Source organism: Bubalus bubalis, chromosome 13 (genome assembly GCF_019923935.1).
Source record: "Bubalus bubalis isolate 160015118507 breed Murrah chromosome 13, NDDB_SH_1, whole genome shotgun sequence".
Taxonomy (NCBI): Eukaryota; Metazoa; Chordata; class Mammalia; order Artiodactyla; family Bovidae; genus Bubalus; species Bubalus bubalis.
The window spans coordinates 46,803,585-46,816,027 of record NC_059169.1 but is presented as its reverse complement, the minus strand read 5'-3'; positions in this window follow the sequence as shown (position 1 = coordinate 46,816,027).

Genomic DNA, 12,443 nt, shown 5'->3' with positions numbered 1-12,443 from the left:
TAGTCTCCTCAATAAATGGTTTTAGGAATAAATTGTCCTCACTAAAGTATAGTTTTTTTTTTTTTAACTCACTTCACTAGTCATCATTTTATACACTTTAGATAACATTTTATGCACTGCTTTTTCACAAAGCAGGATTTTATAGACTAAAACAATAGTCTCTTGGTTTCTGGTTTTCAGTTACATTTCTGTCAGTGCAATTCCCTCCATGCTAAAATCCTCATCCAGTTCAAGCTTTCCCCCTCCTACTACACATACCTTGGAGGGTAGAAGTCAAGATGTTATTAGCTTTTTATTTCCCTACATCTTATACCTTCAAACTCAACTGGAATTATCTTAATTTAAGTGTGCAATCTGCTGTTGGGAACTCAGACAAGATGCTCAAGATTTAATGCAATGGCTGAATATTCAAAAACCTACTGGAGACAAGCAATTGAGCATGTAATAAGTTTGATAAAACATTGCTAATATTTTTACTTAGAATAGCATCTGCCTTATCAAGATGACTTCAATGTCTTCAGGTGATATACTTCCCAATTGTGACTCATAATCTAAAGGAATGGTTCTTTTGTATTTCAAAGTGTAATTACAAACACAGCAGAAATTCCTCCCCTATATTCTTATAGGGTTTTGCATTTTGCATCTTACTATATTTTATAGAACCACCTGATCTATTCCTACATCTCTCCAAAGACTATGAGCACCTGGAGAGACAATGGTCTTACTTATCTCTGTACACATTGTATATTTATTGAGTAAATGTGTACTTATTTATAGAATATTTGGGTTATGAATTTAAATCTTCTTTCAGTATTATTTCTGAAAGCTTATAGTCATCTCAATTGAGCAGCTAAGTTACCCATGTTAGTCTGATTCATCAGAGTAAACTTGTGTGATGTTGTAAAAACTTTTTCTACATTACACAAAAACATCTAGATATTGTGGAGGCCATTATGATTTTCAAAGGAATTTAATTCTAAAATGGTTAATAAAAGCATTAATGAAAAATGCTAATGACAATTTAGAAATGATAAACTAGAGAGAAAATATAATAGATTTAAAGTCTTTTTACAATATGTTTTATCCATTAAAAATGACATTAGAAAAACTTACATGGGTCTTGTGACTTTTATCTATTGGTAGAAATCCATGATAGTGATTAGAAATAAAATGAGCATATAACTCTACAAAACACAATAATTTCCCCTAGCAAATTATTTGTTCTTACTTTCCTGTAAATGGCTACACATCAAGATATCAACAGACAGTCATGAAAACTAAGAAGTCAGAAAAAAAGAGAAAAGAAACCTATTAAAAGCAGCATAAAAACAATGCAACCAGGAAACCATCTTATCAGCAACTAGCATATGTGTGCCCAGGGAGGCCGTTTCTTTCACCTGATACAACAATCTCATCAGTCATGAACACAAAACTCAACTCTTAGAGTAGACAATCTTTGCTTGTCTGAGTCTTAGATTATGCAGTTATACTAATGCTTTCTTAGCTACATTCCCACTGCATGAATCATAGCACCTGTATATTCAGGCTTAAGGAAATTCTTGCTTTTTAACAATCTTTCATTCAGCTAATATAACACAGATGGTCTTATCCCTGAGCTATGAGAATTAAAAATAAAATGCATCAGAGCATTAAGTAAAATTATTTTCTACTGCCATTGTTTTCTTAAGCAGTTGAATACTAAATCACTAAAATGCCAACAAGACTAGATGGCTCATTATATTTTAGCTCCCTTTTAGGTCATTATTATAAAGACAGAACTGCTTGAAATTTGAAGTTTCTGTTCCTGTGGTCAAAACTTTCTAAGTACATGGAACATTTAGTTACACAAATTTAGTTCTAGCATTTGGTTGAATTGTTAACATATTTAGCATATTTTCAAGGATGATCTGCTTTTATTTTAAATGAAAGGAGTTATGGTCATTACAGTATGAAATTTAATTTATTAATTCATTACATGAAAGTATGAAGCAAACAAAGCTAGCATTGTAAGCATCTGTGCTTACAATACTTAAATAATTGTATATAGGTATAAATGAGGGCTTCCCAGGTGTTTCCCTGGTAAAGAATCTGCCTGACAATGCAGGAGATGTGAGTTCAATTCCTGGGTACGGAAGATCCTCTGGAGAAGAAAATGGCAACCCATTCCAGTATTCTTGGTTGGAAATTTCCATGAACTGAGGAGCCTGCTGGTCTACAATCCATGGAGGTAGCAAAGAGTAAGACACAACTAAGTAACTGAGCATGCACAATTGCAAATGAATAGTTCAGCTATGGCAAGTAGGAGGTAGGAAAAATCAGTAAGGGCTTATAGAGATGGGCAGATATTCTAGAAGTAACTTAGCAATAATAATATCAAAATACAAAATAGATTATTAACATTTATAATTTCTCCAAAATTTAAATTTGTTCAAAAATTGAATTCTTTTTTACATTTATTTTCCACTTTTATGCATTTTAAGAAAATCCTCTTAAAATAGCAATGCAAATAAATAAAAGGAAAGAATAGAATGGCAAAGAGTATGGATCTCTTTAAGAAAGTTGGAGATAATAAGGGAATATTTTATGAAAAGATAGGCACAATAAATAACAAAAACAGCATGAACTTAACAGAAGCAGAAGAGATTAAGAAAAAGTGGCAAGAATAGGGAGTCATAAATAAGTAGATAAAGTTAAAAAAAGATATGATGCTCAAAGTTCCTACTAATCAGGTAGTCAAGCTACAACAATTAGATATTGCTCACAACAAAACAAAACAGACTAGCAGACATTTAGAAAGATGACATTATGTACTGAATTGCGCCACCCCTCCCCAAATGAACATATTGAAGCCTCAGACTCCAATTTGACTCTGTTTGGAGATGAAGCCTTGAGGGAGGAGTTAAGCTTAAACCAGGTCATAAGGGTGGGGCCTTAATCCAATGGGACTGGTGTCCTTATAAGAAAAAGAAGAGATACCAGAGTACACTCACTCACTCACTCACTCTCTGTGTGCACACAGAGCAAAGGCTCGGTGAAGACACAAGGTGGCTGTCTGCAGGCCAGGAAGAGACGTTTCACCAGAAACCAACCCTGGCAACTTGAACTTCCAGCCTCCAGAGATGTGAGACAATAAATATCTGCTATTCAAGAAAAAAAAAAAAAAGAACTGTACAAAAAAGCTCTTAATGACCCAGATAACCATGATGGTGTGATCACTCACCTAGAGCCAGACTTCCTGGAGTGTGAAGTCAAGTGGCCCTTAGGAAGCATTACAACCAACAAAACTAGTGGAGGTGATAGAATTACAGTTGAGCTATTTCAAATTCTAAAAGATGATGCTGTTAAAGTGCTGCATTAAATAGGCCAGCAAATTTGGAAAACTCAGTAAAGGCCAACGAACTGGAAAAGGTCAGTTTTTATTCCAATCTCAAAGAAAAGCAATGACAAAGAATTTTCAAATTACCATGTGATTGCACTCATTTCACATGCCAACAAAATTATGCTCAAGATTCTTCAAGCTAGGTTTCAGCAGTATATAAACTGAGAGTCTCAAAGATTTGGACATGACTTAGTGACTGAACAACAACCACAATTTATTTTTATTGATTTTTTTGGTTTGTTTCCTTCATTTTCACTATTAATGAGGACACTTTTCTACTCCAAAAGCAAAAGTAAAGACAATTCTACAGTACTTTATTTACCATTCATTTATGTATTTATATTTATATTCAAATACAGCTACTGAGCTTTACTAATGTAAGACCTAAGATGCAGCTGAAGTGGATATGAGAAAAAACATTTCACATTGAAGAAACAACATTGATGTTCATTAAAGATTGTTCACTCATTCATGTAGTTATACATTCATGCTTTCTTTCAGTAATTCCCTGGTTTTTCTCTCACTTATTTATTCAAAGATTATGGAGCACTCAATATAGAAAATTGTATTGATCACTTCAACTAAAAAATATTGACCTCTTAGCCATGTCCACAAATATTTCCTAGAACAGAGGAAATAGTGCTGTGGTCTGAAATATGAATAGTAGTTAAGGAATAAAAGACTGTATGTCTGTATATATAAAAGTTGAGATATGGGATGTGGTTGTTATGGATTCCAGATATTGGCAACAACAAAGACACAGAAGAAGCAATGCATGTTGCATTAACTAAAAAACATTGTGGCCCGAGGTAAACAATTCACCATAAACTGTAGCCATTTCCAAATATGTGTGCAGTTGATTTTTATTTCTTTTTCTTTTTAGTCAGAGTCTATATAATAAACAGTAGTTGAAAACTTTGAAATCTTGTCCTGAAAAGACAGAATGGAGATTACTGGAACCACAATTTCTGAAAAGTAAGGAAAATTAAAGAATTCAGCCTTAATTTCTGTGTGTAATCTCTGCTTATTGGGTAGCTGTACTCTAAATTGCATATGTGTGATTTTATGAAGGCAAGTTAAGCTTTAAAGAAATAAATTTGGGTTACCACTGGTGACTGAAGAAACTGAATCTATAGTATGAACCCAGCCAGAATGGTTGCCCCTAAAAAAATATAATATTTTTCAGAGAATATGGCAGAATTCATAATTTGTACAATATATTATATTATTCACAATGTTGAAGAATCAGGAAAATAAGACTAATTCTGAAGAAAAAGGATCACAGAAGAACAAATGTGAAATAACCCAGAATTTGTAATTATCAGAAAGCAGTTTTAAAGCACTTGAAAAATATATGTTCAAGGGAATAGAGAAAATATTAAGATAATGAATAAAGAAATAAGGATTATTTTGCAAATGTATTTTCCCATCTTGAGGGTTGTCTTTTCATCTTGTTTATGCCTTCTTCTGTTAGGCAAAAGTTTTTAAGTTTAATTAGGTCCCATTTGTTTATTTTTGTTTTATTTTCATTACTCTAGGAGGTGGGTCAAAAACAATCTTATTGTGATCTATGAAAGAGTGATTTTTTTTTTTTTTCTCCCCCTATGGTTTCCTCTAAGATTTTTATAGTGTCTGGTCTTACATTTAGGTCTTTAATCCATTTTGAGTTTATTTTTGTGTGTGGAAGCAGTGGACAAAGGATTAATCTCCAAAATATACAAATAGCTCATGCAACTTATTATGAAAAAAAAAAAAAATCCAAATAAAAAATGAGTGGAAGAACAAGATAGACATTTCTCCAAAGGAGACATACAAATGGTCAAGACGCATATGAAAAGATGCTCAACATCACTAATCAGTAAAGAAATGCAAATCAAACTACAATGAAATATCACCTCACACTGGTCAAAATGGCCTTCATCAAGAAATATGGAAACAGTAAATGCTAGAAAGGGTCTGGAGAAGAGGAAGCCCTCTTGCACTGTTGGTGGGAATGTAATTTGAGACAGTCACAATGAGAACAGTATGGAGGTTCCTTAAAAAACTAAATATAGAACTACTATCAGTTCAGTTCATTTCAGTCGCTCAGTCATGTCCGACTCTTTGTGATCCCATGGACTGCACACCAGGAGTCCCTGTCCATTACCAACTCCTGGAGCTTACTCAAACTCATGTCCATTAAGAACTACTATATGACCCAACAATTCCATTACTGGGGATAACCATAGTGGTTATCAGGAAAGTTTTTAAGTTTAATTAGGTCCCATTTGTTTATTTTAGTTTTATTTTCATTACTCTAGGAGGTGGGTCAAAAACAATCTTATTGTGATCTATGAAAGAGTGATTTTGAAGTATACTTCAAAAAGACACAGGTACCCCATTGTTCATTGCAGCATATTTACAATAGCCAAGAAAAGAAAACAACCTAACTGCCCATCAACAGATGAAGACAAAGAAGGTATGCTATAATATATATATATATGTGTGTGTGTGTGTATATATATATATATATATATATATATATAAAATGGAATATCACTCAGCCATTAAATGGAATGAATTGGGTTATTTGTAGTGATGTGGATGGACCTAGGGTCTGTCATAGGGAGAGAAGTAAGTCAAAAAGAGAAAAACAAATATTTTATATTAAGATAAGTATGAGGAATCTAGGAAAATGGTACAGATGGACCTAGTTCCAGGGTAGAAATAGAGACACAGAAGTAGAAAATGGACTTGTGGACACAGTGGGGGAAGGGAGTGGAGGGGGGATGAATTGGGAAATTATTTGACATAAATACACTGCTGCTGCTGCTGCTGCTGCTAAGTCGCTTTAGTTGTGTCCGACTCTGTGTGACCCCATAGCCAGCAGCCTACCAGGCTCCCCCGTCCCTGGGATTCTCAAGGCAAGAACGCTGGAGTGGGTTGCCATTTCCTTTTCCAATGCATCAAAGTGAAAAGTGAAAGTGAAGTTGCTCAGTTGTGTCCGACTCTTAGGGACCCCATGGACTGTAGCTCACCAGGCTCCTCCATCCATGGGATTTTCCAGGCAAGATACTGGAGTAGGGTGCCATTGTAAAACAGATATCTAGTGGGAACCTGCTCTGTAGTACAGGGAGATCAGTTCAGTGCTCTATGATGACCTAGATGGATGGGATTGTGGGCATAGGAGAGAGGTCTAAGAGGGAAGGGATATACGTGTACATATAACTGATTCATTTCCTATATAAGTAAAAATTAACACAACATTGTAAAACAATTATACTCCAATAAAAAAAATTCATGGAAGATAACATAAGTATCCCCCACAAGAAAAAAATATTCTTAAATTGAAATGAATTTCCAGAATGTAAAAATGCAGCATATAAAACAAGATACTCACTAAATAGGCTTATGCTGCTGCTGCTGCTGCTAAGTCACTTCAGTCCTGTCCGACTCTGCGACCCCATAGACCGAAGCCCACCAGGCTTCCCTGTCCCTGGGACTCTCCAGGCAAGAACACCGGAGTGGGTTGTCATTTCCTTCTCCAGTGTATGAAAGTGAAAAGTGAAAGTGAAGTCTCTCAGTCATGTCCCACTCTCAGCGACTCCATGGACCGCAGCCCACCAGGCTCCTCCATCCACGGGATTTTCCAGGCGAGAGTATTGGAGTGGGGTGCCATTGCCTTCTCCAAAATAGGCTAATGAGCAAAGTAGAAATGGCAAAAGAAAGAGATGGCTTAAGACTTGATCAATAAAAATGATCTAATATTTTTTTATACATAAAAGAGAAATATTATTGAGAAAAATGTCTCAGGAATCTCTTGGCCAGTATCAAAATGTCCCCTGTATGTGTAATTATAATTCCTATGAGAAGAGGAGAGTAGTACAGAAAACAAAAGAAAAAAACAAAATGAAAATATCATAGCTGTTTGGGGAAAGGCATACATTTACATTTAGGATCTCAGAGAACACAAACTGGAAGAATAAAAACAAACAGGTCACTTAACTACATCTCAGTAAAATCACTAAAAACTAAAGATAAAGTGAGTAACCTAAAAGAAGCCAGAGAAAAATGACATATTGCATATATATTATGGAACTTGACGGAATATTCAGGAATTTGGATGGCCAATTTTTTAAATATACAGAAAAATGAGGCCAGAGGCAGTGAGCAAATATTTTTAAATGATGAAAAAAGTTATCTGGTATTACAAATCAGGCAAACATATACTATGAAAGTAAAACCTAAATCAAGACATTGAGATTAAAGAAAACTTCATTTCAGAAGAAAGAATAAGATTTTTTATTCCACCAATGGAAATGCAATACAAGGAATGCTAAAGTAAATTTTGACCTGATATGAAATGCAAACAGGAGGAACAGGTATTAAAGAAACACTGGAAATACTAATAAGGGTGAAATATAAAAGAGTATTTTCCCTTGATGTTTTCTGAAAATATGGTTTCAAAGCAAACTTCGTATTATGAGGTTTATAATGTATGTAGAGGAAAGACATGTTATAACTAAAACATCAAGGATTTATACGTTTTCAAGATTTCCTTGTTTTATGAGAAGTGGTGAAACATTAAGTCTAAGTCAGGCTTCTGATGTTCAGTGTATATATATAATTCTTAGAAATAGGTAAAAAACAAAAAAAAATTTCAGTGAATTCCTCACATTCAGACAGCATATCTCATGAAAAAAAAAATCAACTTAAATAACTACTAAAATTCTAGAAGAACCTAGGAAAGGAAAGCATTAATACGTGATTCCCTTTTTTTGAGATGATACTGTTTGCTATTTAGTCACTAAGTTGTGTCTAACTCTGCGACCCCATGGGCTGTAGCCCATCAGCTTCCTCTGTCCATGAAACCCCAAACAAGAATACTGGGGTGGGTTGTCATTTCCTTCTCTGGGGGATCTTCCCTACCTAGGGATTGAACCTGAGTATCCTGCATTCACAGGCAGATTGTTTACCACTGAGCCATCAGGGAAGTCCATTGAGATGATACTATTGGTGTTTTTTCCCCAACATTCCCACTGATATGTAAATATGTGTAAAACACCAATTAAAGTAAAATATTTTATTAAAAATAGAATTTTAAAAAAATTTAAAAGAAGAAAATATTATAAATAAAAAATTGCATATGGTGTTTGATGAATTATATCATATTTTATTTTATAGCTATACCAGAGTAGATAATTTAGTTTAAATAATTCCACCACCTGCTATCGGACATGTCCGTCCATGAAGTCTCCTGATTACTTTTATATTGTTGGCATTTGCTGTTTACTATGGCTTCCCAAGTAGTTCAGTGGGTAAAGAATATACCTGAAATGCAGAAGGTGCAAGAGATGCGGGTTCAATCCATGGGTTGAAAGAGTCCCTGGAGGAGGGTATGACAACCCACTCCAGTATTCTTGTCTGGAGAATCCTATGGGCATAGGGTCAAAAAGAGTTGGACACAATGGAGCACACATGCATACAGTTAAACTAATATATTTATCAATGATAAAACTAATTCTATATATTTTCCTTGGATTTGTCTTATCTTTTAACAACCTTTATCTGTCACTAAATAGATTTAAAAATTCTTATTTTCTCTTAACATTCTCCAAAAAACATTGGAAAGTGCTTTATTCCAAAAAAGGTCTGATACACCTGGTCTAGTTATTCTCAACAGAGTTTGTCAAGCATCTGTCTGATGGTGGATGGTATACTAACAGGGTCTCATTCCAGATGGTTTTACTATGCATTTTTAATACAGAATTTTAATTTTCTGTGCCAGTGCAATCAAGCTGTATTTGTAATAGTAAACTATTGATTACAAGATATCTTTGATGTCTGGATCATAGATCATAATATCAATGTAATTTTCTGCAACAAATTGTTCTGTTATTTTTTTTTCCCCATAAGCATCTGCTGCCTTGAAGAGATTGCATTAAGCTTTAACTTGGATTTTGAGTTCCAGCTTACTGTGCAAAATTAGCACTGCTTTGAACAGCTGGCTATCACTTTTACTTTCCCATTTCCCTCACAGTTGAAATGATTTACCACCTGTAGATGTATCCAGCTTCTTCTGTGCTCATTTGTTAGGTTAATTAACTTATATCTTTTTTTCAAATACAAGTCTTAGCAGTTAATTCCAATATAAACAGCTAAAGGGTATGCATTATTTTACTAAAAACAACTGCATTAAAAACTTTGTAAATAGAACGTGTGAATTTTTCAGAAAACCAAACTAGTTCTCCCAACTAACAAATATATTAAAGGCTAGCCATTTCATAGGCAATTTGATATTAGAACATATAGACTATAAGTAAACTATGATTTTTGATTAGAAAAACAACTCCTGAATTTCATAATTTCATTTTCCTGCAAATATCTGCTTTATTACTAGGAATAAATTTGAATACAATTTTACATCCAAAATACCCTTAAGTAGTGATATTTTCCTGGGATGTTCAGTTTCAACTAAAAATGATTTTTTCCAATTTCCCTTGCCACTATTTTAAAGCATACTTCAGTTATTAATAACAGGGTTATTTTTTTTCTTTTAGAACAAGATAGGGACTCAAAACAGTAGAGCCAAGATCTTGACAAACAAAAATTATTTTATATTTTATTTTCAATTCCAGTAGATTTCACCTGCATAATATGGATAGAAAAATCACATATATTTTTTAAACCAAAATAACTCACAGCATTAGCTTTGCTTTGGTTAACATAGCAGTGAAGCAGCTGCTGAGTGGGTTGCCATTTCCTTCTCTAGGGTATCTTGCCCCTGGATGGCAAGTCCTATGGGGCATAATTTGTGTGCCATGATAGAGTCTTTCAGCCCCAACTCTATCTAGAACTTTTCCATCAGCAACCAGTTTCAAGATGATTCGAAACAAGTCTTGTTCAGGTGTCAGGGCAGCTTCTGACCCAAATCTTATTATAGACCTTTCAGTCTCTTTCATGGGGACTTCTCTGATGCTGAGGGTGATAATTTCTGTGATAAACAGGTGTCAATCATACCTGCACACTTAGAAAAAAGGAGAGTCAGCAGAGCAGGGTTGATTAGGACCATTTGGGGATAGCCACTTGTAGATAACCGCTTCCCACTTTTATCTGTGGCCAGCATATTTGGGAGGAAGCATTCCAGTTTCTTAATTCTGATTGCAGAAATGGTCTGTAGTACAGATATTGGCCTTTCAGTTTTCCAAAGTCAGTGGGCAACCGTGGAGTTTTCAGTGAAGCTCTCTAGTCAAACCTCTCCCCTAGCATTCCCTGGGACCTTGGTAGAATTAAATTTCAGTTTGTTGAGTATTTGTTCAAGTTTGTGTTGGTGGCAAGTAAACAGTACTAAAAAGGAAAAGGGAAGTGTAAGTGAGTATAATCCACAGCTCCCTCCACCCCCCAGTATTTGTGCCTGATTTGTTTTTCCAAGGGTACTTTGTTATTCTCCTTTGTTGTTAAGCCTCTGAAAGAGACATTTAAAACACAAGAATTTCAGATTTGACTTTGAGGAGTACAGACTATGATGAAGCAAAACGAATTACCCGTTTGTACTCATCCTCAGAGAGACCATTGTGGGAAATATTTTCATTTTAAACAACTTTTGACCTATTTTTCTTTCGAAGTTAGAGTCAGTGGCAAAATCTTAACACTCTACACGGACTCTAGTCTAGTTGCTAACAGACACATGAATGCACTTAATTTGGAATTATAGATAGAAATAAAATGTTAAATAGACATTTAACAAGTGCCTTAAAAACTGCCTTGAAGCCTAAATTTCTCCTTAAATATGTAAATAAGGTTGTTAAATGTTTTATACACAAAATCAGAAAATGAACTCCAGATCATCAAAAGGAGTCAATGAGCATGTTGACCCATCATCCTTAGCAGTGGTCACCTTGAGAAGGCTTCTTGGATTGATTTTCCTTATTTCCTTCATCCATGCATCTGGCTTCCAATTTCTACACTCGGGGATCATTTTCAAAATCAATCATGGGCACCAAGTTTTTTTTGTTGTTGTTGTTAAGTTGTACTTTCAAGTAGATCAGTTTAGTATATAATTAAAATCATCAATATATGTTTATTTTATGCTTTCTTTTAATTTTTTGATGCTTGACAAATCCAATTCTCTTAGAAAACATCACATGATTATGTGTTACATAACAAGATGAAATAATGAAAACTCTAAAGCTTCTAAAAATAGGACATTGGAAGGGCATATATTTTGGGTATTCAGTTCTATTAGTAGTCTGAAACTAAAACTGAAAAGTTCTCATGTATGTAAAGATATAATCAAATCTCAAATATTGTAAAACTAAGGATAGTGCAACTTGGAAGTATTATTATCTAGTAAAAAATATATTGAGTAACTCGAAAAAGAAACACTGAAAATTTCCTTTTTTTTCCCTACTGTCTACAGATAAATATCAACTCACACATAAAATAAATTTTCCTTTCAATTACCAAATAATATTATAGGCTGACAGGATTGTATAATTGTGTGTTCCTGTCAGTAAAGGTGAATTATGTATGAGGTATGGAGCTGCTTTTATTCAGCACAATTTGAAGCAGTATCATTGCTTATCTGAGCTCTAGGAGAAAACAGTAAGAACAGGGAGAATAGAACTTTGAAATACACAGATCTCTAACATATTCACACACAATGCTTAGCACATATATTCATCTCCATTTCTTTGTTATATTGTCAACTTTATAAACATTTCTGTTTTTAAATCAGTGTGAATGAGAATATGGGTGATAAAAGTTATGCAATCCATCCTCCTGAGGCAGGCATCTTGATTCAAGTTGCTCTGTGTCTCCTTACAGATTTTTGTTGATGTGCAAATAGAAGAAAAAATAGAGAGCCCTATATTGGTCTTCAGATACCCCCTGTTCTTAAAGTTTTGAATACAGAATTAATCTTTGGAAAGGATAAGGTAAAGAAGAGGTATAAAATTTGAGGGGAGAGTTTTAAAATAGTTAGTGGTTTTACAACATTGGAATCAATAAGCAAGACATCATTTCAGGTAAAATATGAATATAAATATGAAAGAACTAGAAAAATCTAAATCTGGCAGAGATAAAA